Source organism: Triturus cristatus, chromosome 5_1, assembly GCF_964204655.1.
Source record: "Triturus cristatus chromosome 5_1, aTriCri1.1, whole genome shotgun sequence".
Classification (NCBI taxonomy): Eukaryota; Metazoa; Chordata; class Amphibia; order Caudata; family Salamandridae; genus Triturus; species Triturus cristatus.
In genome coordinates this window covers 775,192,835-775,219,494 of record NC_140587.1, presented here as the reverse complement: position 1 = coordinate 775,219,494, position 26,660 = coordinate 775,192,835, and positions in this window count along the sequence as shown.

The following is a 26,660-nucleotide window of genomic DNA, read 5'->3' as shown; positions in this document are numbered from 1 at the left end:
TGCATTCTAGATCATTTAGTTCACTGCAATAGTATGGCAGGGGGCGGGAATTTACCAAGAAAATAGACTCAGGATGGACCAAAGGACTTACTGAATATTGTCCATGTTTTGAAGCAGTTCCTTCTATCTCACTACTGTCTGTTTCCCTCCCCCTGGAGGAGCGGGAGAGCGAAGATCTCTATATGGGGTATAGTGTACTATTTTAAATTGATTGGGCACAGACAATTTTAGATCTCCCCCGCATCTATGAAATATAATAGGACACCGTCTGCGTTCTCCAGTTTGATATTTTGCCAAGCATTGGTAGCTTATGGGGGTAGTGAGATGCCTCTTAGGATATTCTGTTGAATGTACATCTGTTCTCCAGCAGACAGTGTGCGGTCTTTGTCTGAGTCTGTGTTCACAGCTATTAAGTTTCCGATATCCATGCGTGACTTGTTAGGGTAGCACGGTTTCTTTCTTTGAATTGTGGGACTTGTAGTCAATTTTAATTAACTATAAAACCAGGACTAGCAGTCCTAGAATTCAGGGGGAAAAATCGTGACAGGTCTGACTAGTCATTCATGGACCTGGGAAACTATTAGTAAGAATTTGTCTGTCTCAGGGCCTCTGTTCCTTACCCTCAGCCTGCAGTCATATTGGAATGTTCCATGTAATTATAATTGCATTTATATAGCACTTACTACCCCATACGAGGCATGGAAGCGTTTTTTGGCAAGTAGCACGCTACTCCGGAACCCAAAAAGGATTAGTGGTGAATTAGTATAGGGACATTTTGAATCAATTTGAGTGGCGGACATGTGAGTTTGTTATTTGGATTGAAAATGGTTAGTGAAGGGATAATAGAGGGAAGGGTGTGCACTTATATAGCGCTTGCTACTCCTCATGAGGTGTCAAAGCGCTTTTCGGCGGGTAGCACGCTACTGCGGAACCCAAACAGAATTAGTGGGGAATTAGTATTTGGAAATATGACATTAAGTTGAGAGGTGGAAATGTTAGTCTGTTTGTTGGATTGGAAAGGATAGTGGAGGGATAGAAGAGGGAAGAGTCTAGAAAGTGGTTTTGTTTGGAACGTATAGCAGTACAAGGAGGCTTAACATGAGTAAAGAGGAGGTGGCTAGGGAAGAGTCGGAAGGAAGGGTTGAGAAAAGCTTGTTTGGGAGATCTGAATAGTAAAAGAGGTATGACATTATGCAAGGAGGGGTAAAAGAGGGAAGAGTCTAGAAAGGGTTATTTTGTGGATCATAGTAGTGATGAGGGGTCAGAGAGTGGAGGTAGAGGATATATTGAGAGAGGTATAGGGTGAGAAATAGGGAGGTGCATTGAAGATGCTGAATTAGAAGTAAAGTAATTAATAGAAAGATACATAAGTGCATGGAAGGTATATATGTATAATATATGTAGATTTGAGTTGTGTTTAATAAATTCAGACTTTCAAGTGATGCTGTACTTTGTTAATTTATTTGTTTTTATATATATTTATAATTCAATAGTGAAGCAATTGTAGATAAATAGTTATGATAAAAGACTTCCTTATTTATGCAGTCACCTATATACATGTTAAACATAGAATTATAACCATAAGTAATATGTACATTTGTTAAGCAGAAACTAAAAAATATCTATATATTTATAAACATAACTATAATACACGTGTATACAAAGCAATACACATATGTAGGTACACATTTATATCCCAAATAAATGCTTATATACAAAAGGATATGGTGTATATTTATGTTTGAGTATGGTAGTTATGTGGGGAAGAGCCAACTCTTGAGTAGTCTTCTGAAGATAAGGTGGTTATCTGTGGATCTTATGTTTGGGGGTAAAGAATTCCATAGTTTGGCTTCTCGAACAGAGAAGGATGTGCCACCCATGGTTTTTTCTTGTATGGTGGGAGTTTGAGGCGAGGTGAGAATCTAGAGCCGAGGTTCCTTTGTTGAATGTATTTGGTGATTTGCTTCCTGATGAAGAGCAGGCCTGTTCCATGTATCGCTTTGTGGGTGATACAAAGCAGCTTGAATGTGGACCTTCTGGCAACCGGTAACCAATGTGGGGCTTTCAGTCTTGTAAACAGAGTGCCTGATTTAGATGTTGGCGGACGGCTTACACTGTCACAGCGGTGACGGATATCTCGCCCACCGAAATATAAATCCAATAGTATATAGTGGGATTTACATTTTGGCAGACAGGATATTCCTCACCGCTGCGACGGAGTGACCCGTCCGCCAAGATCCAAATCAGGCCCAGAATGTTGTTTGTGTGTGTGCTGATATGACTAGTTTGTACCGCTGACAAACCCTGATAGATGTGTTCATCAGCACTCTTGAATACATTTCTTTCTCATGCTTAGAATGTCAATCATCTCTGGAATGGTGACGATGTTTATTGGTATCTTTACAAAACCTGCTACAGCCGTGCAGTCGCAGCAGGTCAATTCCTTCAACGTAGCTGGGCTCTGCAGTAAACATGAGCCTGTCACTCCTTCTCCTATGCCGTTTTAGCCTGTTTATTACTGTGCTTTTGTTTCCTATATACTTTCTCGTCAGTGTAAACTACTCTATGTTGTTACAGTTGTAACTATTGTTATTTAACAATGGAGTAGTCTGTTTTTACTCCTTTACGTTATCGGCACGCATTGTCAGGTGTTGTTTGAAATATTTATTCCCTCTATCTTTTTAAAAATTATTCTAGAGCACTGATGTTTATAATTCTGTTCTATATGAGTTAGTATTACTATTTGTTTTTATCCTCTCGCTATATTGGCGTTTGTGGATTTTTGCCTGCATTGTTTTGTTTACTGTAAGTCATGCAATAGTAAGTTGATGCACCCAGTGCTTCAAATGGAAAAGAAGAAGTGCAGGTACCCCGTACCAGAGTACCTGCTTGTTTCTGAAAAGTGGGGGTACTCTCCAATTAAAAGTATTACATCACTCTTGAGAAGTGCAGGTACTTTCCCTCTCAAAATAAAAAAGTGGCGGTACTCAGTACTGGACAGTACCGGCCCATTTAAAGCTCTGGCTACACCACTAAAACTGTGACACAGACCCACAGAATGATAGAGTGGAAACAGAAGTTTCTTCCTTATTTAGGCCCACATTACAAGCTTGCCGGTCATTGGTGTGATATAGTAATATCCGACTCCAGTGGTTCAGAATCTTTTGGGTGCAATTAATACACCAAAATTATGAGTTTTCCCCGATAATTGTGAATAACATTAAGTTTTGGTACTTACAGCACCAAAATCCGCATGTCCCAGTAGTTACCAGGGCATTTCCCACCCATAGGTCTGTCCTTCTGAAATTTATCAGTGGCCTGGGATTTCATTGTATTACTCATGATTTAGATGTGTGCGGTAAAAGGAGTTAGCCATTAACTATTAATGACAGAGGGGGCTCCTCCTCTAAGGCAGAGGAGCGTCACCCCACTGCTTTTTATTAGTGAAGTTAAGGAAAAATAAAATGATAATAAATCGCGTTATTATCATTTTATTTTGTCCTGATGTCCGGCAGCTTTGTGGGGTGAGGATGCTCTCACGACAGGAGCAGGAGGAGTGGTGAGCACATTGTAAGTGCACATGAGAGTTTTGCTGGCTGTCCAAGCATTTATGTTTGTGATCAGATGACGAGGAACCTGGGTGTGCTTCCTGTTCCGGCTGGAGCGTGGGACTAAATAGGAGAGACACAGCGAGGAAGCGGCGAGAAGGTAGGTTATTTTTTTTAAAAAAAATTTTTACACCCGCTTTTCCTCTTCCGCCCCTGCTCACCACCTCTGATCCATGCTGGCCGCCACTGACAAATTATGTATTTCAAAGCAACAGTACTGTGAGGCTTGAAATACTCTTTTAATCAAACCTTTACAACTACCTTCACCTGATGCAGGTAATACCCTGGTCATGTCCTAAATTCTTCTTAAACCTCACAACCCAAACAATGAATTAGGATGCCCTCTTTGGGTTGATTGGGCACCTTGTCAGTGTCAATTAATACTAAGGCACTCATTAAGCAGTGGATCAGGGGTGGTGGGGTGGGAGCGAGAGGGAGGGAAGCAGGTGTAAAAAAAAAAGAAAAAGAGAATAACTTACCTTCTCGCCGCTTCCTCGCTGCGTGTCTCCTCTGTAGTCCCTCACTTCGGCCAGAACAGTAAGCATACCCAGGCTCCTAGTCAGCCAATCACAACGCTGCAATGTAGTGTTGTGACTGGTCTGAGTGCCATGGTTCGGCGCTCAGATGCTGACTGGGTGCCTGGGCATGTTCTCCATGCATTACAGACTGATGGGGTAACCCAGAAAACGTCAACAGGACCTGGGTACAATGCATGCAGTAAGAACAACAATTGGTCCTGACGTACCTCTATGGACAAACCAAAGAGGGAATTACTTATGAAGTTAATTCACTAAATCATTGAAAAATTCATGAATATCCATTCAAACATGAGAGTAAGTACTCCTTTTTCAGAAGGACATATATAAACCATGCTAATGTAGACTACCCATTAACAGGGATGAAGACAGAGACACAAGGGTCAAAATTGCATCTCAAAAGATGATACATTTAAGGCACTCACTACGTTTGCTGATTTAAAAAAATATTTGATTGATTTTTTAACAACATAAAAAACAAAATGCGGCTTACGATATACAGAATATAGGGAATTAATACCCTTAACACTTCAGCTGACAAGCATCTATAAACAATTTCACATTACGGCTATCTCTATCGATTGTATTACATTATCAAAGTTTCCCAATATCACCTGTGCTTTCCTTCAGCAGTTTGCAGCCTCTGCTCAAGCAAGCTGCATTAGTATACACTGAGCCCAAATTATATAACCGCCTCATGAGCAGTGGCAACTGGCAACCACTGAGACGGGGGGCGGGCAAATGGGTGGGTGCGCGGGGGGTAAAACTCAATAAAACAATTAAAATTAAAAAATCACTCACCGGATCGAGACAGACAACATCCTCTTCACTCCAGACCTCTTCTGCTAGGACTGCAGTGCATGGAGGCCCAGCAAACTCGCCTGACCAATCCTGGCCTGCTCACATGCTGTTATTCAGCATGTGAACAGCTCCTTGGTGGGGTCAGCCTCTCTCAGCCCTCCCCAGCGCACTAGAGGCCCGCACTTGCTCTCAACCCAGATGTCTTAAGACATCTGGGTTCAGTGGTTTAACCCTTTTACAGCGGCGCAAATTCCGCCATGGTGCGGGTGAAATAAAGAGTGGGCGTGGGTCGGACGGCCCCCGGCCATCCTCTGCACATGCCCACCGTGATGTCGGACGGCCGGGGGCCCCTGCGGCGCATCGAACGGGTTAAAGAGTACATGTCTAGCTGGCTGTCGCAAGACAACCGGCCAAAGTGACATACACGCTTTAAACAGTTCCAAGGCAGCCCTCTGCCCACCGCTCCTCCCTGCTGTCACTCGGCAGGCCCTGACCCATCCTGATACTCCATTCAGGATGGGCAGGTGAAAATTAAAATGGTAATGAATTGCCATTTTATTTTTCATCTCTGGGGCTTTGAGGTCATGTAAGTGGGATGACGCTCCTCCGCTCCAATGGAGGAGCCTACTCATGAGTATGAGTAACAAATTCTAAACTGTCTTGTACCTTTGCAGCTTTTGCAAGTAGCTCCTACCATATTATTCCATTATTCAGGACCAAGAGGAGGAATCCAAGGCGGCACAGTTGTCTGAAAGGCCTAGGGAGTAGTCTCATTATAAGCTACTCAAGGGGGTCTGGTGTCATCTTTCTGGCTAAATGTAGGATAAATTCTTCCTATACTTTCGTTTGCAGCCCCCTGCCCCCTGATTCTGCTGTTTAATGACTGCTTTCCTCTCTGGGTTCTTTCCATCTAGAGAGCTTCCTATACCAGTGCTTTATCTGTCGAGCATGGTCACTTAGTCTATCGCACAGAGACAGAGATCCAACCATCGCTAACCCTCTGAGATAAGTACTATGTAACCACACAAGATGATCTGTCTCTTCCCCCAAAAACACACAGAGGAGGATGACTAGCTTTAGATAATGAGTCGTGCATCAGTTATGCTGGATGAGGAAGCCTAACTCTACCCTTGTGGTATGCTTCATCATAGGCTTCCTCCCCCACCCTGGTAAGGTGAGCCGACTCAACCTCAGTATGAGGGAGTTCTTGATAAAAGATACTGGATAAAGGAATTATCCAGATAGACATATCTAGAAATACCTCTAGGTAAACCCAAGGTATTTCCTTACTTAGTGGGTACCTTCGGTATTGTTTAAAATCATGGGTGGATGGTAACCCGGTAGAATGACCGGTTCATCCTGTACGGGCCATCATGTTTCTGCCCTTGCTTGTGCCAAAGAAAATTGGTCAGGGGCATTTGTCAGGGCTTAGAGGATCCCTATTTCAATTTTTTTCTATAGAATACACATATGCGCGTGAAAAAGAAAGTAAAACTCCTACCTCTTCATTAATGCCAATTGCATAACCTGTGTGAAAAACATATATGAATATAACTGATTTCTATGTCGAAAAAATGACTACTGGATGTGTGTTTCTAGCAGCACATGATGAAGGTGTGTCACAGATGTGCAAATGAAAAGTGAAACACACGTGCTCCGTGATAGCTGGCCTCACTTATATAGATCAAAATATACCCTAAATCTGGGGTTATAAGGCCTCTTGGTCTGATCGGAGTGGGGTATCCCCTGTAGTCACACACTTTATAGGTGATTAAGAACAAATACATCTTTGCCACTCTGAAAATGTTACCACAATAATAGGTCATGGCAGAAAAAATAATTCAGAGTGCCATTGTATACAGCCAAATTACTGAGGTGAATGAGAGACCAAAAATAAGGATACACTCACATATATCATACATGGAGTTCTAATCAACAACAGTTTGCGTTGGAAATGTTTAGTCATTGGTGGCAGTGGGAATAAATGTAAAAAAACGTCTGGTGGGGCCATCATATTGCTGCCTCAGACTTTGAAATGTCTGCAGACTGTCTCCATCCATTAAATCTACCAGTTACTGTACACCTGGTCCAGTCTATACCTCATGTCTATCCGTCAAGCTAGTTTAATAAATCTAGGCTGTGTTTAAAGACGGGAAGAGGCCCCCATCGCATTCCTGCATCTTAAAGCTCTATGCCAGGAATATCTAGCCACCCCTGTTAGCTTGGAACGCCCCTCATACTTCTTCTGCAATGCAAATAAACACCTTAATACTGAAGTCACAGAGGCATGTCAGCCATATATCGAGTTTCCAGGTCATCACATTCCCGTAGCCACCTGGCCACCCATTGAAGTTGGATGTCCAAGTGGTTCAGCTCAAAACTGGGAGCACTCAGTCCCCCCTTAGCACTGGGCAGTTCTAGCTCATAGAGAGAAATCTTATGCCTGCGTCCGCTCCAGGTAAGGTCTTTCCCTGAACAGGCTGCAAGGATGGCAGAGGTGGAGAATGGCAAATAATTAAAGCAGGAGTGGCAGGATGATCATTTCAGTTATGGCTATCCCAGGCATTGCCGACAAGGGTAAGCATTTAAAAAAAAATTGATTCATGAATATTTATTATGGCTTTAGTCAGGCTTGCATCAGGAGTTCTACCTCTGGATGATAAATCTATACACTAAGCTAGAAGAACCTGACTGTATTCCAGGATAAAGTCAGATTGTGGTGACTTAAGGCCAACTATCTCGCCACAGGTGTCGGAATTCACAGGATTTGAACCTGTTACCTCTCAGTCCCGACACATCTATGAAGATCTCTGGCACCCACAGTGCCTGCAGTGGATCCTCACCAGATCTTTGAAATAAAACAGAACATTGTCTGAGTGGATAGATATTATGTGCATGTGGTCCCCTATCTGGATTCTCCAATGCTCTCCCTCTACTAAAACCCAATTGCTAATGGCTCCACTGCAAGGGTAAACAGGAGAGACAAGAGAGGGTGTGTACCTTTATGTATAGTCCACATGTATGATATAATGTTCCCAGTTCTAACTCTGAATACAGGAAAAGTGTCCAATAGTTTAATGCATCTCAAACTCCCTCTACCCATGTTTTGTAGTAAGATGGGTAGAAATTCCTGGTCTAGGCTATTCTCCATGTCCATGGAGACCATCACACATATGGTGGGCATTCTCTAAGGACATAAACAAGCCTTCCAGTATCTGTTGCTGTATTTCTAGCCAATATAATGCCCGTTTTGTCTGCCTGAGCTATTGACAATGACACAAGGGAAATTCTATTGGACAGAATCTTGTTAAGACCTCACTGTTCAATTTAAGTATAGACAGAGGGTGGTATGGTGATGAGTCAAGATGTTTTCGGCCCTGTTTAGGCAGAGCACTCCAATAGCTTCACTGGGTGAGGGGGCAACATACCCTGGTCATACTCCTCTACATAAATAGACAACAGACCAGGAGCTAGAATGATGCTAAAGGTTGTGTATGACTTGAATGGGAGTCCATCCCACCCTGAAGTCGTACGTGCCATCAAGTTTTTCATTGGTTGCTTGACTTCCTTGAGCATGACGGGTGTCTCCAGCTCCACTGACTACAGTGAATTTTGTGTACTCAAGCCCAGTGAATGTACATATTCAGTCAGGACTTTCTCGAACAAGGAAGGGTATGCAATAGAGTTTTTTGTAGCAAGGCCAAGAGATGACTGTACCTGTCTCCCTCATCATGCTGTCTAGTTGTGTATTTTCTATGAACAAATGACTATAGTCTGTTCATGCAATCCCCTTGCTTCATTCTAGTACATGTAAGATCTGCTTGCATTTGAGTGGCACGTGTGGTTTCCATCTGCAATTCCCAATTTTTTTTCTCCAATTGGAGGATTTCTTTTGTGGTTGCGGCGCATACTCCATGAGGAAGCATTAGTCATATGCCCCTTACATACACCTTGAAGGGGTCCCACTGAAGCTGGCATTAAACTCAGAATATTGTTGTACATTCTCACTAACTGTGTCTGGGGGGGCCAGTTAATAAGGTAGTCAGCGATTGGGATGTGGGAATACTCGTGAGTTGCCAAAGTACTCTACGGCAGTTATCCTACTTTTTATTTGCTCGGAGTGCAAAATCACGTCCAGTTTGGAGTTCAGTCCATGCATTGCTAACTACAATTAATATTCTGCTTCAACTGAGTGTAATGCATGTCGGTTAGTGCCAAAGTATCAGCCATTTTGTGAAAGCAGAGACTTGGAGTGTCATAAAGGAGGAAATGACCAGTGCATATCTATATCTGTTATACGGCTGGAGTCCCACCCACATTGCTGGAGGTGGAGCAAAGGGAATTGGAAGAATCTGCAACAAGTCCAAAAAGTCTATCTCTGAAGTATTTAGGGTGTATATACTGAAGACCACTAATGATCTGTCATCCAGTAGCTGCTCTGTCACTACAAACCTCCCCTCCAGGTGAGTTTTAACTTGGTGTGCCTCAGAATGTATGCCAGCCCTTATCCTGATCAATTCTTCCCTAGCAAACATAAAGTATGACCTCCAAAACATTTGTTCTCTTCTTTTCTCCTGATAATCATAAAATAGGCAATTGTCATGCTTATTCTACTCACAATAAGAGATAAACATAAATCTTATTAAAGTACACCATCCAACACTTCTACAGTGCTTGCTCTTTCCTTCCCATGTAAACCCAGTGCTTAATTTGAGCCGGGGCTTTCCAGTGCTAAGCACCGGCACTTAATTGGTTTCCAGTGCTCGGCACTGGCACCTAATTGTCAACACCATACTTAGAACAGTTCACAAAATGGTGCCGGTGCTCACCTAATTTAGAGATGAGCAGAACAACGGTAGTTTAGGAATACAATATACATTAAAATTGCTAATACCTGCCTCCTCAGCCATTCCTTTAGCTTTGGGGACCTGGAATAATCTGAACTGTCATATTTACATGCGAGAGAGATTGTAAGAAGTTGTTTTGGCAGTGATGACAAGGGCGATGTGTGGTGCAAGCTGCAGTGGCCTCCTGGTCGGAGCCCTGGCACTTAATATTTTACAAATTAAGCACTGTGTAAACCTTTATCTCTGAATAGGCCTTTTCAACATTGACACTTGAGATGGGCAGCGCCAAAACAGCCAGTACCCAAGTTTCTTATTATGGGCACTGACATAGCTTTTCACGCCAATACTGGTGTACCCGTAGATTGAGATTCTCTGGGACAGTTTCTGTAACATTTGAGTTGAACTGGAAGCTTATGCCCTCAGAGTCACTGAAGCTGTCAAAAATTAAGCTATACTTTTGAAAGTCCGGGGGCAATTCTCCATTACGGGAGTGATCTAGAACTTGTGCAGGGTACCACAAAGATGAGTCATTGACTTCAAATGCCATGGTTGCTGAGGGGAGATTGCTCTGCATCGGGGCAAGTTATTTCCCATTAATTGTAAAATAACATTTCTGGAATTGCTCCTTAACATGTGTTTGCTTACCAAGTGGCAAGCTTTATAACATGGAACATGTTCCAGGGCCAAAGTCACTAAAAGTGTCCCCTACTTTCGCCTAAGCAGATGTTTATAACTCAACCAATTACGCTGAACACTTGGTAGACAAGGGCATTTTCAAACTTTATTTTTGCATTATATCCATTACAGCAGCCATATTTTCCTGCAAAAATCTAAGAATTCAGTAGTCTGTACTCTTTTTAATACTCGCCACGTTGACATTATAGCATTTACAACCTCTAGGACTGGGAACCACAGTCTAAATGACACAGTTGGAATGACAGTGACTTTTTATGCCAATCAAAGCACAAAAAGAGAAATATTTGTGTTTTAACTCCTGTGCATAACAAAAAAGTGCACAAGAATGGACTAATAACTCAATAGCATTTCATCATAACTCTGAAGATTGTAAAGCTGCTTGCAGCATATCATCTAGCAAGCGTCAAGGATCTCGTACAGGAGAGCACTTCAGCTTAGGAATTGACTTTGCCAGGTTATTGCACAACTTTTTCATATACTTAGCCAAATCACTGCACATACAAACAATATCACTGCAATTTTAGGTGAACTTGGTACGTACTTTTTGCAGCAGTATTGCAGCCGGTTCTGAGTTGCATGTTTCCCATACATATGGATCTGCCATCCATTTCTTGCATCGCAAAATGTGATCAGCACTGCCACTGCTGGGATAGCATGCATTTCTGGAGTTTCATCACTGGTAACAGAGATGTTTACATCGCTTTGGAGAAACTCTGAAAAATGTTCAGTATCTGCGAGAAACACCTCAGGTAATTATTTGTCTTGCATTTGTGTTAATTTTGGCAATTTTGTGTCTGCTGGTGAATGTTTGCAGAACACATTACCTATCAGTCCATCCATTCAGTGTAGCCACAGCTCCACTGTCAAGCCAGACCTAAACATGCATGTAAATTATTGTAGCCATGGCATGGGGCATGCTGCTCTCAAAAATTCTCTATGCTAATACTATCAGAGAAACTGTCAAGCTTAATCAGCAGGATATAGTTAGAAAACTCTCTTCCCTTATAGATAGTTGGTCTCCTCTCTTCTTATCCTGGTGGGGGAGGCTAGCCACTATTAAAATGATGCTTCTCCCTATCGTTCATTTTTATCTTTCAATGCTTCCAATTTCCCTACCACTCTATTTTTTTAAATTAATCAATCGTATTTTCACGACATTCTTATGGAATAAACGCAAGGCTAGGATCTCTCTCGCTCGTCTTCAGCAATCTAAAGATTTGGAGCTGCCATGTTTTCTTCTTTTCTTCAGGACATACATTTTCTTTGAAGTTATAATGAAGCATACAGAAGGGCCCTATATGAATTTTTGACCTAGGCCCTGAAAAAACCTCTGACAGGTCTGCATTTCCCCAGTGCATAATGTTTTTTTTTTAGTCTTCAAATCTTTTCCCTTTCCAAACTTTAGAGTGGCGGAAAAGAACCTGCATTTGAACCCGCTTCCTCTTTTCTCAAGCTATCATAAAACCATTCAGCCTTCAAATGCTGCTTAACAAATTTCTTGTTCTCCTGAGGACCTGGGAAGTGATTTTCCCTCATGCTCCTGGTTGTGATCCTTAGGTTCAGGTGGAGCTGCTTTTAAAATGGCCACATCTGTAGTGGAGAACTGTAAAACTACCTTCCCCCTACTCCCACTGGTACATCACAGTGTCTTTCTCACACAATTCAATTTCATACATTAAACACAATGAAGTGAAATAACATTTCATAGTGCTGTAAGTTAGGACATAATGAAAGGGAGAGGTGAGGGTATGGAGTGAATGAGCTGTGTGGCTACATGATGTTTGACCCTTGTAGGACCAGGATCTTCTTCTAATAAAGGGCCGCCTAGTCTTAGATAGCTGTATAGAAATTGATGAACCCTTGAGGATGATATCAGCTAGATGATGTGAAGGGTGATGTCATTAGCCTTAGGACAGCATAGACAGACACAATGCATTGAGCATGGAATAGTAAAGAGACTCAGGTGAGAAACAAATGTTAATATCATTAAAAGAAAAATAATGTAATAACTCTAAGTATTGGGTAATCAAACATAAATCACTGAGAAATTTCAATTATTTTGGATTTCAAATGTGTAACATAACCTATACACATAAATGAATGTGAAGGTCTTGGCTGCCTTATATAATTTATAGTTTGTGGGCCAAAAATGTGTCCAAAGCTTGTACATGCCTTGCTTCCTGGTAATTCAAATAAATGACGTGTGTTAGGCAAAATTACTTTAGCATATTTGCCAGCAAATGGCTTCACTCATTTGGATTCAATAGCGCACAAGGTCCAGATGTGCTAAGTATTTTTATGGACGCAAATGCTCCTATTTGGTATTTGCGGCTGTAAAGATGCTTCTTCAGATATACTAATCCCTTTTTAGGAGGGGACAGTTGTATGCGTCCTTACCAAATATCAAATCGGTATGTCATGTATCAATGTTTTGCGACTGAAAACCAGTCACAAAAATTGAAAGTAATTAGGATCTCAATGGAGGAGGTAACCCATTCACAAAAGAGATGGGATCCACTTGGGACCCATTTCTTATGTGGTTTAAGAAAAAACTCTGTTGGGCAACAGACCGTGGTCTGCGGAATAACTGCAAAATCCGAAACCCAAAAAAGATTTTGCTATTTAAATGCAGCCTTAGTTTCTTTAAGGAAAACAGAATGCATTTAAAAAAAATAATAGTTAGCTTTATTTAAAAGCAATCTCACATACACATGGTGATCAACTGACCCCAGCAGATCACCATTTCTGTGATGATCTTCACTTTGAGCTGTAGATTGTGACCTACCTCATTCATATTCATAAGGTAAGTTGGATTGCTACTCATTTCGAATTCAGAATTTTATGAATTACCCTTTTAGTGCATAGGTCAGTTCTTAAAATTCTTCACTAGTCTCAAATATTCCGGTTGAAATTTACAACTAGCATTTTGCAACCAGTTATTAGTACATCTTATCCCTAGTGGCCAAACTGACATGTATTTCCACCAGGTTGCACTGCTTGAGTTTTCGTTAGTACATTTAGTCCTTCCGTAAATGTGGAGCCATAGAGTTCAGTTCTGGGCTCTGCATGGCCTTGTTTCTGAGGATGTCTGATAATGAAAAGAGAACAGTAGAAAAAATTATTATGGGTCATCCAATAAATTTGTGATGGAGTATCCAGTCCGCCAAACTCTAAATATGCCCTTAGCTAGCACTTGGTGCTCTGTAAAGCTTAACCAATTCGGGATAAAACAGCCTGTTTCTTGCATTTTGATCCATAAGTCTCTATTTGGGCTAGTTAACATTGCCCCCTAAGCTGTTCCTCAGTACACAGTTGTACTGAGTAGGCCAGTAATTCTGAATCAGGTGCAAAAAAGATTTTGAGCTAGGTTCGGAATTACAAGCAGTGCGAAATTAATGCACATCTGAGAATTTTTCTTATGAAGTTTTTGCCAGACAAATCCTGGAGAAATGTGTTCAGGGACAAGTAGAGGGAAAATCTGCTATAATTGGTTGCGCAAACTCCGTTAACATATGTTATACTTCATTCTGAGCAAGAAATCTTAAAAAAGGAGGTAAAACCACACCAGGGACAAACCGCACCAAGAGATATTTGTATTTTCTGGGGCTGATTTATTGCAGCTAACCACTAGGTAAACTGGATATGAGTACAGTTGAACGTGAATTATGGGAAAGATTTGAATAGCTCGTACGATTCTCAATTTTCAGTACTCTTCTCCATAGCACATTGTATTATGATATTCATATTTTCAGGTTTCCAGAGGTCAGACCCATGGTACTAATAAGGAAAACTACAGCATACATTTAGCACAACATGTAATAAATTCGCAACTGCAGTGACCTTTTGTGGTCAAAAGATTACTGAATTACACATCTAGCATAGAAACGGCGATGAAGATTGCCACATACTGGTAACTCATCCCGGTACGTCTGCGGGAAGGGAACCCTGAGTGGGTAGACAGATGCTGGAGAGGGTGTGGCAGTCAGGGGACCCTGGTCCATATCTTGTTGGAGTCCCCCAAACTGACCCGATTCTGGGAGGAAATCTGATCAGATATCAATACAAACTTTGACACTCAGATTCCCTAGATTCCACTTATACGTGGTCCTTGGCCTTCCCAACCCGCTAAAATATCCACTCAAATCTAAATGGGGCAAACATATAGCACTGGCGCTAGGGGTAGCACATCAAATAATTCTAGCATTATGGGGAACCGAAAAGGCTCCGTCCTGTAGACACTGGTTGCATTGCATCTGGCACCTCCTAGAAATGGAGAGACTCTTGACAGCACTGAGACAGCAAGCGGATACATTTAGGGAGTCCTGGCGTCCATTTATAGCTATGCTCTCCCAGGAATTTACAGAACTGACCTGTCCTAAATACCTAATATTGCTGCGCCTGACTTAGCCGACAGAACAACAGGGTTCAGATCCCCGCTCATGAATTACTCCTGTATTTGAACTTTAATCAAGACACCAGTCGGTTAGACACCCTGGGGGAGAGGGTTGTGTTGTGGGTGTTGGGAGGGATCATTTAAAAGTTATTGCAAGGTTAACTGAGGCTGAATGTTGATGCCAAGCTGACAGGTTATCTCAGATGCCTCATGTGTTTCCAACTGATGTAATAACAATAAAATAAATGTAAACATAAAAGATTACTGAACATTTTCCTTGGTGTACGTGGTTGCACATAACACACCAAACTCCTGTAATCGAATATATTTTCAGAGGTTAAAATAATATAACAACCCTGGTACCCCATTACCGAGTAGCTACTCTGATGTCCAGATATCAAATAGTTAATGATGAAATATGTGGCTAATTGATGTAATGAAACTCTGCACTAAGATTATTTTGCTATATAAAAGTTTAAAAAATCATTTTTTTTTCATAAAGCGTTTACTTTTATCAGTACCGGATTACCAAATAGGCAAAGTAGGCACCGGCATATGGGCCCCACTCCTTTTAGGGGTCCGCGACAATGAATCAAAGTGAGATTAATTTGATCTTGAAAGAAAATTACATTCAAGCTTTCTTAAATATTGTTTTGCTTTCAAAAGATAGAAAAAAATTAATCAACTCAAAGAAACAAAAACTTTACATTAAAGGCTCTATAGAGAAAATACTTTATTAATGAAATGTATCCATTAACAAGTCAAAGTTCATAAACCAGAGACATCCGATTCACATAACAGTCTGTCTCTTAAAAGCTCAACTTCTGGGAGCTGGCAGCTTGTAAAACATTCTGTTGCATTGGGTATAAGGAGATAATTTCTGAGTGGGCCCCCGAAAATTTGACTGACTAGGGGCCTCCACAAGGTTTTATCCTGCACTGACTTTTATACAGCTCAGGAGAATCCACCGAATTAGGCTATCCTGCATGCTCTATGGCGTTTAATATATATTGTGCTAGTTTTGCTTATTGCATTATCTGAAGTGCTAATGTGCCAATATTTGGCAAATTATTATTTTGAGGAATTTGCATAGTTCCCACAAATATGGATAAAATCGTGTCTAGGCTATAGAATGAGGAGCGAGTTCTGTTGCAAAAATCACAAGAAGAACAGAAATTAGATTTAGGAATGAAAGGATAGGCGAGCAGATTAATAACATTTTAATGGTCTTACTGAGAACACTTGAGTATTAAAATACACATCCAGTAGCAATTTGTTCGAAATTGTGGCTGACTGTCTCGGCTTCTCTAGAGTCATCCCTCACCATAGAGTTACTCCTGGATGGCTATGGTGATTGGGGGTGGTGGTGGAAGGGTTAAGGAAGGAAGTTTATCTTACGTCTATATTAGGCCTTGAAGGATGACAGACCCACAGAGGTAATAAAAGGTAGGCAAGCTTTGGAATGAGACCTACATACCCACTAAACAAATGCAGAATGGCGAGGATCTGAGGGTAAGACAGTGCAAGTAGTACAAGATTCAAACTAACGCACTTTTACTACTCCACCGCAAGTATCTTTTTATTAAATTCCCACACCTTACCCATATGGAAAACACACAGGGTGAGGTGGGTGGGATAATGATAGCTTCCATTGTCTTTAATGAAATCAAGAGTTTCTCTGCATGTTAATTTGGGAGTCGTCATTTCATTACAAGACTGGAGGCTATCATTATGCATGTTTAAGGCTGTCTACAACTAAATTGCTTAAATGCTTCACAGGCCTCTAATAGACATTTACAAATATGCTGGCATTCAACCAATCTGCCATTTTAAGGATTTCAGAGAGAGTACCACCAGCCCAGAATAATTACTGGCCATTGCACCTTTTGCTGAATGAGCACCAAATTTTGATAAGTCTATGGCTGCTTCATTCATATTTGCTCTAATCCACCTGGCTATAGTAGCGATAGATACTGCTTTGTGCAGTTTCACACAGGATATTAAAAATTGATTATCACCATCATGTCTAAATTCCACCATTCTATGCTCATTTACTTTCATGCAACTTACCGCACACAATTTTGGGCAATCCTGAAATGAAGGACAGAAAACATGACCAGACATATTCTTTGTCCTTCTCCAAATATCGAAATGAACACCATCTGATGAATAAACCCAGTTGCAAATCTCTAGAACTTTAACATCAGAAACCCTTCTGAAAGATACTAAACAGAGAAGAGTTGTCAATTTCTGGGAGATCTGTCTTAAGGCAAGATAACAATTGCCTGGCCATGAGTCAATAAGTTTGAACACTAAATTAACATCCTGTAGGAAAGTATAGCAAGGCTTAAGGGGTTGCCTAAACCTTATTCCCTTCATCATCCTATATATTGGATCACACCCAATTGTAATGTTACCCACCAAGGCATGGCCTGGGGAAACCCCAGACCTATGGCAATTAATCGTCCAGTAAGTTAAACCTGACTGAAATAGTTTGGCTAGATAATTGGCTAAATCGTTCTCAGGAGCCACCACAGGATCCAGACCACTTTCCATGCACCAACAACACCATCTATGCCAAACCCCCTTATAGCTCTTCCTAGTACCTGGTGCCTACGACTCGTCCAGTAAATCTTTGGCCTTTCCTGAAGGCCTGAGAATCTTGCAGAGTCCCTGATATCTTCTAAACCAGAAGGTCCAGCTTTCCTTCTACCACCAAAGGATGCTCTTCCGCTTCTCGGCCTATCAGCAAACCCTGATGTACCGGTATAAAATGAGATTCCTGCACTGCAAGTTACATCACCCCTGGGAACCAAACTTGGTAAGTCCAAAAGGGCGTGACTAGCACTAACTAGCACCCCTCCTTCCGAACCTTTCAAAGTACCTTCTGTATCATGGCACTCGGCGGGAAGGTATAAGTCCTTCCTGTGTACCAATCTTGAACAAAGGCATCCACTGCTAGGGTGTCTGGGTCCGGTCTCCAAATGAAATACCTTGGCACCAAACGTGTGAGCCTGCTGGCAAAAATATCTCAATCTTTTGGGCTCTAAAGATCCTGAACTTTCCTGAAAATCTCCAGGTTCAACTGCCAATTGCTGAAATCCCTGAGGTGACAAGAATTCCAATCCACTCTCTGATTCTGCTCGCCTGGAATGCGACCTGGTGTCAAAATAAGTTTGTGTTCCCAACATAAATATCATATGTATTTTGCTAGCTCTTCTAACTGCATTGACTTCAAACATCCCAGGCGATTGATATAGGAAACTGCTGAGACATTGGCCATGCAAATTAGCAGCAGGCTGTTTGCCAAATGAACCTTGAAGCTCTTCAAACCATTCAATCCTGCCATCAACTCCAAACAATGTATGTGCAATGAACTCTCTTGGCTTGACCAACATCTCCCTGTCTCTAGGTTGTTCAGGTGTGCTCCCCAGCCCAGATAACTGGCATCTGTCTCTAAAATAAACTCTGGCACATTTCCAAAAATAGCTTTTCCATTCCAACACTTTATACTGTTCAATCACCACTCCAGGTCGGTTCGAGCTTCCAGGAATTAACTTACTGAATCCACCTACAATAAGTCCTTGCATAATCCAACTGTCTTTGATCTTTGAAGGGCCCTGAAATGCAGGGGGCCTGATGAAATAGGTTTGATTGATGAGGACAGGAAACCAATAGTCCTTGCTAAGTCCCTGAGAGTTACAACCTCCTTTCCAAAAATATATCTCAACACCTTCCTTATTTTTAAAATCTTTTTCTGAGACAAAAGTAGCTGGGATTGTGGAGTATTTACCTGAAAGCCTAGAAACTCCAAGGACTGACTCGTTCAAATACTGATTTTTCTACATTGACAATGAATCCCAGGCTCTCTAGCAGTTGCTTGTCATACATGAATGATCCAGTAACTCTGTCTTTACCTGACTCATCAACAGAATATCATTCAAATATATTAATAATCGAATTCCTCTCTCCCCCAGAAAGGCCACCACAGGTCTTAGAACCTTGATAAAACACCACATAGCAGAGGAAAGTCCAAATGGAAAGAAAACAAAACTGGTAAACTACATCCCTCCATTTGAACCTGAGGTATTTCTGCGAGTTCTCTGCCATAGGAATCATGAAATATGCATCCTTTAAGTCCAATTTTGCGAACCAATCTTTTCCCTACAGGGCATCCTGTAGAAGATGGATTCCATCCATCTTGAAGTGACGGTAGACCAGGTGATTGTTTGAGTCTCTTAGATTTATAACTGTGCACTACCCCTTGTCCTTTTTTTTCTACCAGGAATATTGCAGTCACAAACCCATTGTTTGAGTCTGCTACTTTGTTTTACTTCACCCTTCTGCAACATATGAGAAACCTTCACATCCACCAAATCCATTCTCTCTTTGTCGAAGGCAATCTCACAGTGTTGAGAAGTCTGAATAGTGGTTTACCAAAAACCCATGCTGAAACCTGATACTGTTTCTAAGACCCGGGGGCCGTTTGTTACCTCTCTCCATCTGTGAAGGAAAGGTTTCAGTCTTCCGGCAACCTTTGCTAGGAAAGAACCAGCACAAGTCGCTGTACCTACCTTCAAGTGCTGAGCATTGAGATTTCACTCTTCCTCCTCTGGGCCTTGATCTTCCCCTTTGAGGGTAGAAACCTGATGAGGTTTGGAAGCCTTTGCCGTAATCCCAGGAACCTTGTTGTCTATTGCTTTTGGGTATAAAAATGGGCCCTTCTAACTCCTCGGCCAGCAGCCAGTCCCCTCTTGTCAGCTCTTCCAAAAACATGTGAACCACATACACGTCTCAAATTATATTGGGTTTTGCTTTAGGTCATAAAGGTGAACACGTATTTGCACAATAATCTAATAAAATTGTGTCCGATGAGAAGGCTCCCAAAATCGCCTTCTACTTCTCTATTAGCTAACTCAACAAGTTTTGTACTCATCCAAGATTGGCCTTCTTTCTATCAGCTATCAGGGCTGCATTGGCATTATCCAACTTTGAGATCGCTCTTTGGCTCCAACCTCTAAGGAGGTCAAGGTCTTTGATATGTGCTTCTTTGGCTATGTCCAGTATTCAAGCCAAAGGGCCCAAGACATCCAAAAGACTGTCCTGACACTGTTTCAGGCACCGTTCCAGGCCCTTCCTTGGGTCCTTACCAGATTTAAATAGGAATGTTATCAATTCTAGGTCTAAGTTTGGTGTCTGGCATGCCTTGTAATCTATTACTGGTGTGGTGCATTCGGCTCGCATTAGATTTTGATATTGCCTCTCAAGAGCTCTTTATAAATTTTGCCACATGGGTAAGTGGTCACCACTCAGAACTGCATGGGTGTTTAATGGGGTCTAGACTGAACATCTCTTTTCCCAAATGATCCTCAATTGGTTTAGTTGACTAGGTGCCTTGTAAATCATCATCTAGACTGCCAAAGGTGTCTGAGCCCTCAGCAGGGTAAAAGATGAATTCATCAAACCCCTTAACATCACCATTGACATTGAATATATTCTCCAGGCTAAGTGAGTCCTGGTTGTTTATTGTACAGTGAAGGATACCACTTTTTCTTGTGCCACAGTAGACACCATTGTCACTTGTAGAGCTATGGCTACCCCAGTTTTTCGGAGCGCTAAGGCTACCATACATGAAGGACAGGGTTTCGTACCTCTTTGTCCTTGACCCAGTGTTCTTGGATATGTCCAGGTGTCTTGTTTTCCTTAGGGCCTTTCTACCCTTTTTTGGGTTTGTGGGTTTATCATCGTCAGAGAAGTACTCCTCCTCAGAAGGAGCACTCCTCTTCCTTTTAGACGTAGTTGACTTGACCTCCTAGTTGATAGAGGTCTTCAAACCCTCCTCAAAATATTTTATAAACATATCATTACTAATCTCCAACAAAGGAGAATCTTTCTCCTCAGCCCTGCTGCCTAGATAATAGTAAACTGTACTAGACTTACTTAACTTAAAACTAAAATTACTAAAAATGATTAATACTATGTCAATAACAGCTAAAATGTTTCAACCCTAAAAAAAAAGTATTAACTTCAATTCTACTAAATAGAACACAAAAATGTATAATATTATATACTGACCTTCAAAATTAATCCTAAAAATCCAAAACAATAGTAAATCCCCACCCCCTTTTTTAAGGCACTCAAAGGGAAAGGAGCATTTGGGGTCAGAGAAAAAAACTGCTGATCGTGAGGTTAAAGAAGAGGCAAAGTGCTTACTGTTACTGACAATTGCCTTTTGAAACTGGCGTATTCGAGGAAACAAGCCGGGGAGCATTAGCCCAAACTAAGATGGCGGCTGGTTAAACCAGTCCGCTCTCCATAGCAATGGCAGTTTTCCAAAAGACACACCGCGTATATGAGGAGCAGCTTGCCGCAGCGATTGGGTTATTTCACTGTGAAAATTCATCGCGGCGGCTGGGCTGACAAGTAAGTGCTGGGATCATCACTGTGCCCTGTCAGCCCTATGCTTACTTAAGAAATGATCACCACGGTTGGGAACTGTGGGGGAGGTCAAGGCCTGGTCTGAGCGTGGCTCAGCTGTTTCCCTCCCTTCTGGTTGATTCCCTCACACCTGAGGTGTCGAGAGAGACATGCCGGGTGCGGGGAGACTGTGCGGGGATGAGAGCGAGTTTGAAGACTTGTTTGAATCAGCCACAATAGAGCTCTGTAAATACCAGTAAGTGCATTCTACAAAACAAATTGAAACATACATGTCAAACACTGATTAGTGCAACGGAAATAACAATATACAGAAATGTAAATTCAAGTAAATTCCAGGAAAAAAGGCTAAGAGTTTATTCCATAAATTGGAATAGCTCTACATAATTCAAATAGCCTATGTATATAACAATCTATATAACTAAGGCAAAAGTACTTATATGTACGAGGGAGCAGCTAATAAAAGAGGAAGGTGGTTGTTGCCATAATTGCAGAATGGGATGTTTTTGATTTATGATGTGTGTATGATCTTTACAGGACTGCAAGTTGCAGCAGCAATAAAGGTTTAAGGGTGCTCTGAACCACAGCCTGAATCCCGTGACCACGGAGAGACTTTGTTTCGCATTTCATCGGAGGGTGGGACTGCGAGAACCAGCCTGCACAGCGCATTCATCACCATCGGCGCAGCTGGGGCCTCTTCCCGCCCCCTCCCTGTAACAACGCGGCAACGACTCGCGGCCCCCGCACCGCGGGTGCCGCTCGCGGTTATAAATTGCCATCTCTGTCCTTGAAGATTGGTGCTCTGAACCACAGCCAACCTGAATCCCGCGACCACGGAGAGACTTTGTTTCGCATTTCATCGGAGGGTGGGACTGCGAGGACCAGCCTGCACAGCGCATTCATCACCATCGGCGCAGCTGGGGCCTCTTCCCGCCCACTCCCTGTAACAACGCGGCAACGACTCGCGGCCCCCGCTCCGCGGGAGCCGCTCGCGATTATAAATTGCCATCTCTGTCCTTGAAGATTGGTGCTCTGAACCACAGCCTACCTGAATCCCGCGACCACGGAGAGACTTTGTTTCGCATTTCATCGGAGGGTGGGACTGCGAGGACCAGCCTGCACAGCGCATTCATCACCATCGGCGCAGCTGGGGCCTCTTCCCGCCTACTCCCTTGTACGATATTCTCTTTATTAGAACTGGCGGCTTCATTCGCACTAGCGGAACGCGCGCGGGACGAAGCTCGGGGCGAAGACCGGGCTAAGAGCGGGCCGTTTGAGGCCGTTCGAGTACGGGAGAGGCAGGGCTTGGGCTTCCTCATTAGGATTGTACCTGCTCACCAAATTGTGTAGTTGAGATACGAACTATGACCTCAAGAGAAACGAGGAGCAGAACTACACTGGCCGCTGGGGCGTCAAAAGGTACTTTGGATAAGTACTTTGCTAAAGCAGGCTCACTTCTCATTGATGAAATTACCATCTTAGAAAGACCAATATCTCAAGAAATTGACTGGGTTAGGAGATCCTCTTTAGGCCCCCTTGCACAAGCCATTACGCCAGAACCAACCTCTGTCCGCATATCATCTGATACTGGGGGGATAACTGGCATGCTTGACCTACTTGACCCACACAGCCCTACTATAACTGTTGCTGACTGTGATATCTCCGCCCATACAGAGTCCAGTATTTTACCTCTCCCTCCCATTAGGCCCCCTTTACCTCCAACTATCGCCAATGTGATTGTTTCTAATACCAATGCAACTACCGAGAAAGCTCGGCAGATTGTGCAGCCACCGCAGGGAGGGAGCTATCCCAAAAAGAAAAAGACGGGCCCAAACCACAGGGGGGCGTAAGTCGAAAACACCAAAGTACAATTCCAAAAGTGAGGGCAACCAGCAGGTCTTAGTAAATAAGGGGTTGATTTCATCAGAGAAAATAGGGGTATTATCCACCTTTACCCCGGCCCAGATGCCCCCCAGTTCTAATATTACATCGAGGGAAGAGGCCTTCACCCTCTCGGATATTTGCATTCTTCTAGGGGAAATTTTTAATCCCTTAGAGGACCGCATAGCCAAGATGGAAACATGCCTACTGAATATCCAAAAGGGAATTACACAGCTAGTAGAGGCCAAGCATGCATCCAATGTATCCACTAGTGGAGGGTTGACCAATAGGGGTAGCGAGTCTTTATCCGTACCCCTACACAAGGAAGGGCTCCCTCCACCTGAGCTTATTCAAACACAACAAATTCTGCTGACCATCCCAGAAACTGTAAAGCCACAAATTCAACCACGTGCAAATCCAATCCCCCAAGAGGAGCTGGATGTGCCCGCACTAGGGGCATATGGAAATGGCATGAAACATAGGACAGTCAATCTGCCACCGGAGGCTATCCCGTACACAGTAATCCTAACAGGAATTCCTGAACTAAAATCATCCACTAGAGAACCCGTGGAGGCCTTAAAAAATAAGGTAATTTATTGGCTTTCTAACAACAGACCCCTCCCAGAAGGAAAACACAGTGAGGTTCTCATGGTGAGAAGAGTCCCATGGTTAGGTAACACCAGGAAATCCTTCCATGGTGATTGTGTCGTGATCAACTTCAGGGACCCCGCCACTGTCTCGTATATATGCAGCTGGCCGCATCATACCTATGGGTCTTCCATTCAATCTTTGCCCCTATCATTCTTTTATCCCTCGACAAGGCACGAGCAGGAAGAGGAGGGGTGGGAACTTGTGTCCAGGAGAGGAGGTAGATGGCGGCCAACTGAAAGGAAAGATTACCCCATTTCTAGAATCCCGCCATATGATTATCTCCCCACATATAATAGGTTTAGTTACCTTGATATGGTGGATTGACTGAACAAGAAAGGGATTGGGGAGGATCTGGGTTACAAAAGGTTCCTGATACATAATGCACGATTAGCTAACCCCACACAGAAAGAACATCTTGAGCAGAAATCAACATCTGGGGAAGCTTGTGCAGGGATCCCTAACCTCTTACCAAATACATCTCCGTTGATGGCCGTTCAAGATGGCCCGACCGACTGCAATCCCTCCATGGAGATGTACTCTGATGTCGCCGAAACCTCTACCCCCCAAATAGAGAGGATTAATTCGCCTTCTCTCAAGATTTTATCATGGAACGTGGCAGGCCTGGCCAATAAATTGAATTGTCCTTCTTGGAGCTCCTTCATTAAGGACAACGACATATGCCTGTTTCAAGAAACTTGGGCTTTGCGGCATTCTCCATACACGCAAAATGGGGGGGGGTAGAGGCCGTCCCTCCGGTGGCCTTGCAATTTGGGTGGCCACTGACTTGGGATGTAGGGCCGCTACCTTCCCATTGAACATGGAGGATATTCTAGCTGTTTTACTGGAATGGCCAAATTCACACAGTCTTCTGGTGCTAAATGTCTATTCCAGGCCAGTCAACATCACACAAGAGTCACGTACTATTGAGGAGCTGGGCCTTGCCTTAAACGTAATTCCAGAGGGAACCCCTTATCTAATAGGTGGCGACTTGAATTGCCACTTGGAGCCGCTACTAGGTACACTGGATGGTTTGGCTCAGGATGAGGATCTTGCCTGGTCTATACCACCATCGCAAGTACCGGCCCCAAGAGTCTGGTCCCCTCTGGCTCTGCAAATTACATCCCTTACTCTGAAGCATGGTCTTCGGGCCTGCAACGGAAGGTTAAAATCTGACATTCCCCCAAGATGCACCTTCAATAGAGAGGGTAGGGAGTCGAGACTAGATTACATCCTGGTTCCACTGTCTTCGTGGTCCCTTATCAGAGATTTCCGGGTAATACCGAGAGAAGATAGTGACCACAATGCTTTGGAACTAGAATATGACCATCCTGGTCTGGAGCCCTGGGGAAAGAAGAGGGATGTATCTGAGGTGGGGTTATCCCACTCGAGCAACAGATGTAGAGTAAAGTGGGAGAAACTAGCTGCAAAACCAGGGATGATATCTAAGTTGTATGCCCAATTAATTTCCCATACTTGAAAAGGTCCAGGTTTTAAAGGTGCAAGGTAGCACCCAGGATGCACACAATCAATTGGGGCAACTACATGTTGATTTTATTAAATCTGCATCCGAAATCCTCACTATTACATCTAAAAGGGTCAATGGACCTGCTCCCGGTGCCCCATGGTATAACACTGCCTGCCGGAAGGCTAAAACCGATCTTCTGACCTCAATCAAGGCAGGGAAGGGATGTGTGGAAATTAGGGCCAAGAGATTGACCTATAAAACCCTGACCACCAATGCCAAGAGTGAATGGGAACATCAAAAATGGGAGAAACTTACTATCTCCCTGGCATGCCGGGATTCGCGCAAATTTTGGCGCTGCGCGAATACAGGTTCTGAGGAGTTGGCCTCTGCAATAGAGCCCAATATCTCAGCTAAGACTTGGCAAGATCATTTTCAGTCCCTTTATAAGTTACCTGATGAGGCCAGAATAAATTCCAACCAGACGGCTAGCATTATTCCGAAGGGGCTGCCATCCACACTAAAGGAGGTCCGAACGGCTATTGTCGGGCTGGCATCAGGCAAGGCGCCAGGTTTGGATGGCTTGCCTGGTGATTTATTTAAACAAGAACCGGATGTTTGGGCACCTTATTTCATGCTTCTATTCAATTCTATTCTGGGGGGCAAGGAGTTGCCGGATACTTGGCTGGGCGCAGAGATTGTTCCAATATTTAAAAAGGGTTCGCCTCTGCTCCCAGCCAACTATAGACCTATTAGCCTCATCGATGTCCCCCAGAAGTTATTTGGCAGACTTATCCTTAACCGTTTACAAGATTGGATAGAGGAACGTGGTATCCTGAGTACATACCAAGCTGGCTTCAGAAGAAGAATTTCTACTATTGACCAGATTTTCCACTTAAATCTTATACACTGGAAGACTGTGCTAATCGAGGGCGGCAGCCTATACATGGTTTTCGTGGATCTGCGTGCCGCATTCAATTTAGTGCCTAGGGACAAACTGTGGGCTGTCCTATCGGACCTTGGGGCCCCAGCCGATATCCTATCGATTCTGAGAAGACTACATCAGGGAAATTTTGCCAGGGTTAGATGTGGAAGAGGAGGAACTCTCTCGGATGGTTTCCCCGTTGACAGGGGGGTTAGACAGGGTTGTGTGCTTGCGCCGACTCTTTTCTGCCTCTTTGTCAACGGGGTGATTAACCATCTGAATGGGCTGAGTAATATCGATGCCCCCAGGCTGGATGGCAGCAGGGTCCCCGCTATCTTGTTTGCGGATGATACCCTGCTGCTCTCCAAATCCCCCATGGGTATACAGAGGGTCCTGGACGGATTTGTGGATTTTTGCGTGACACG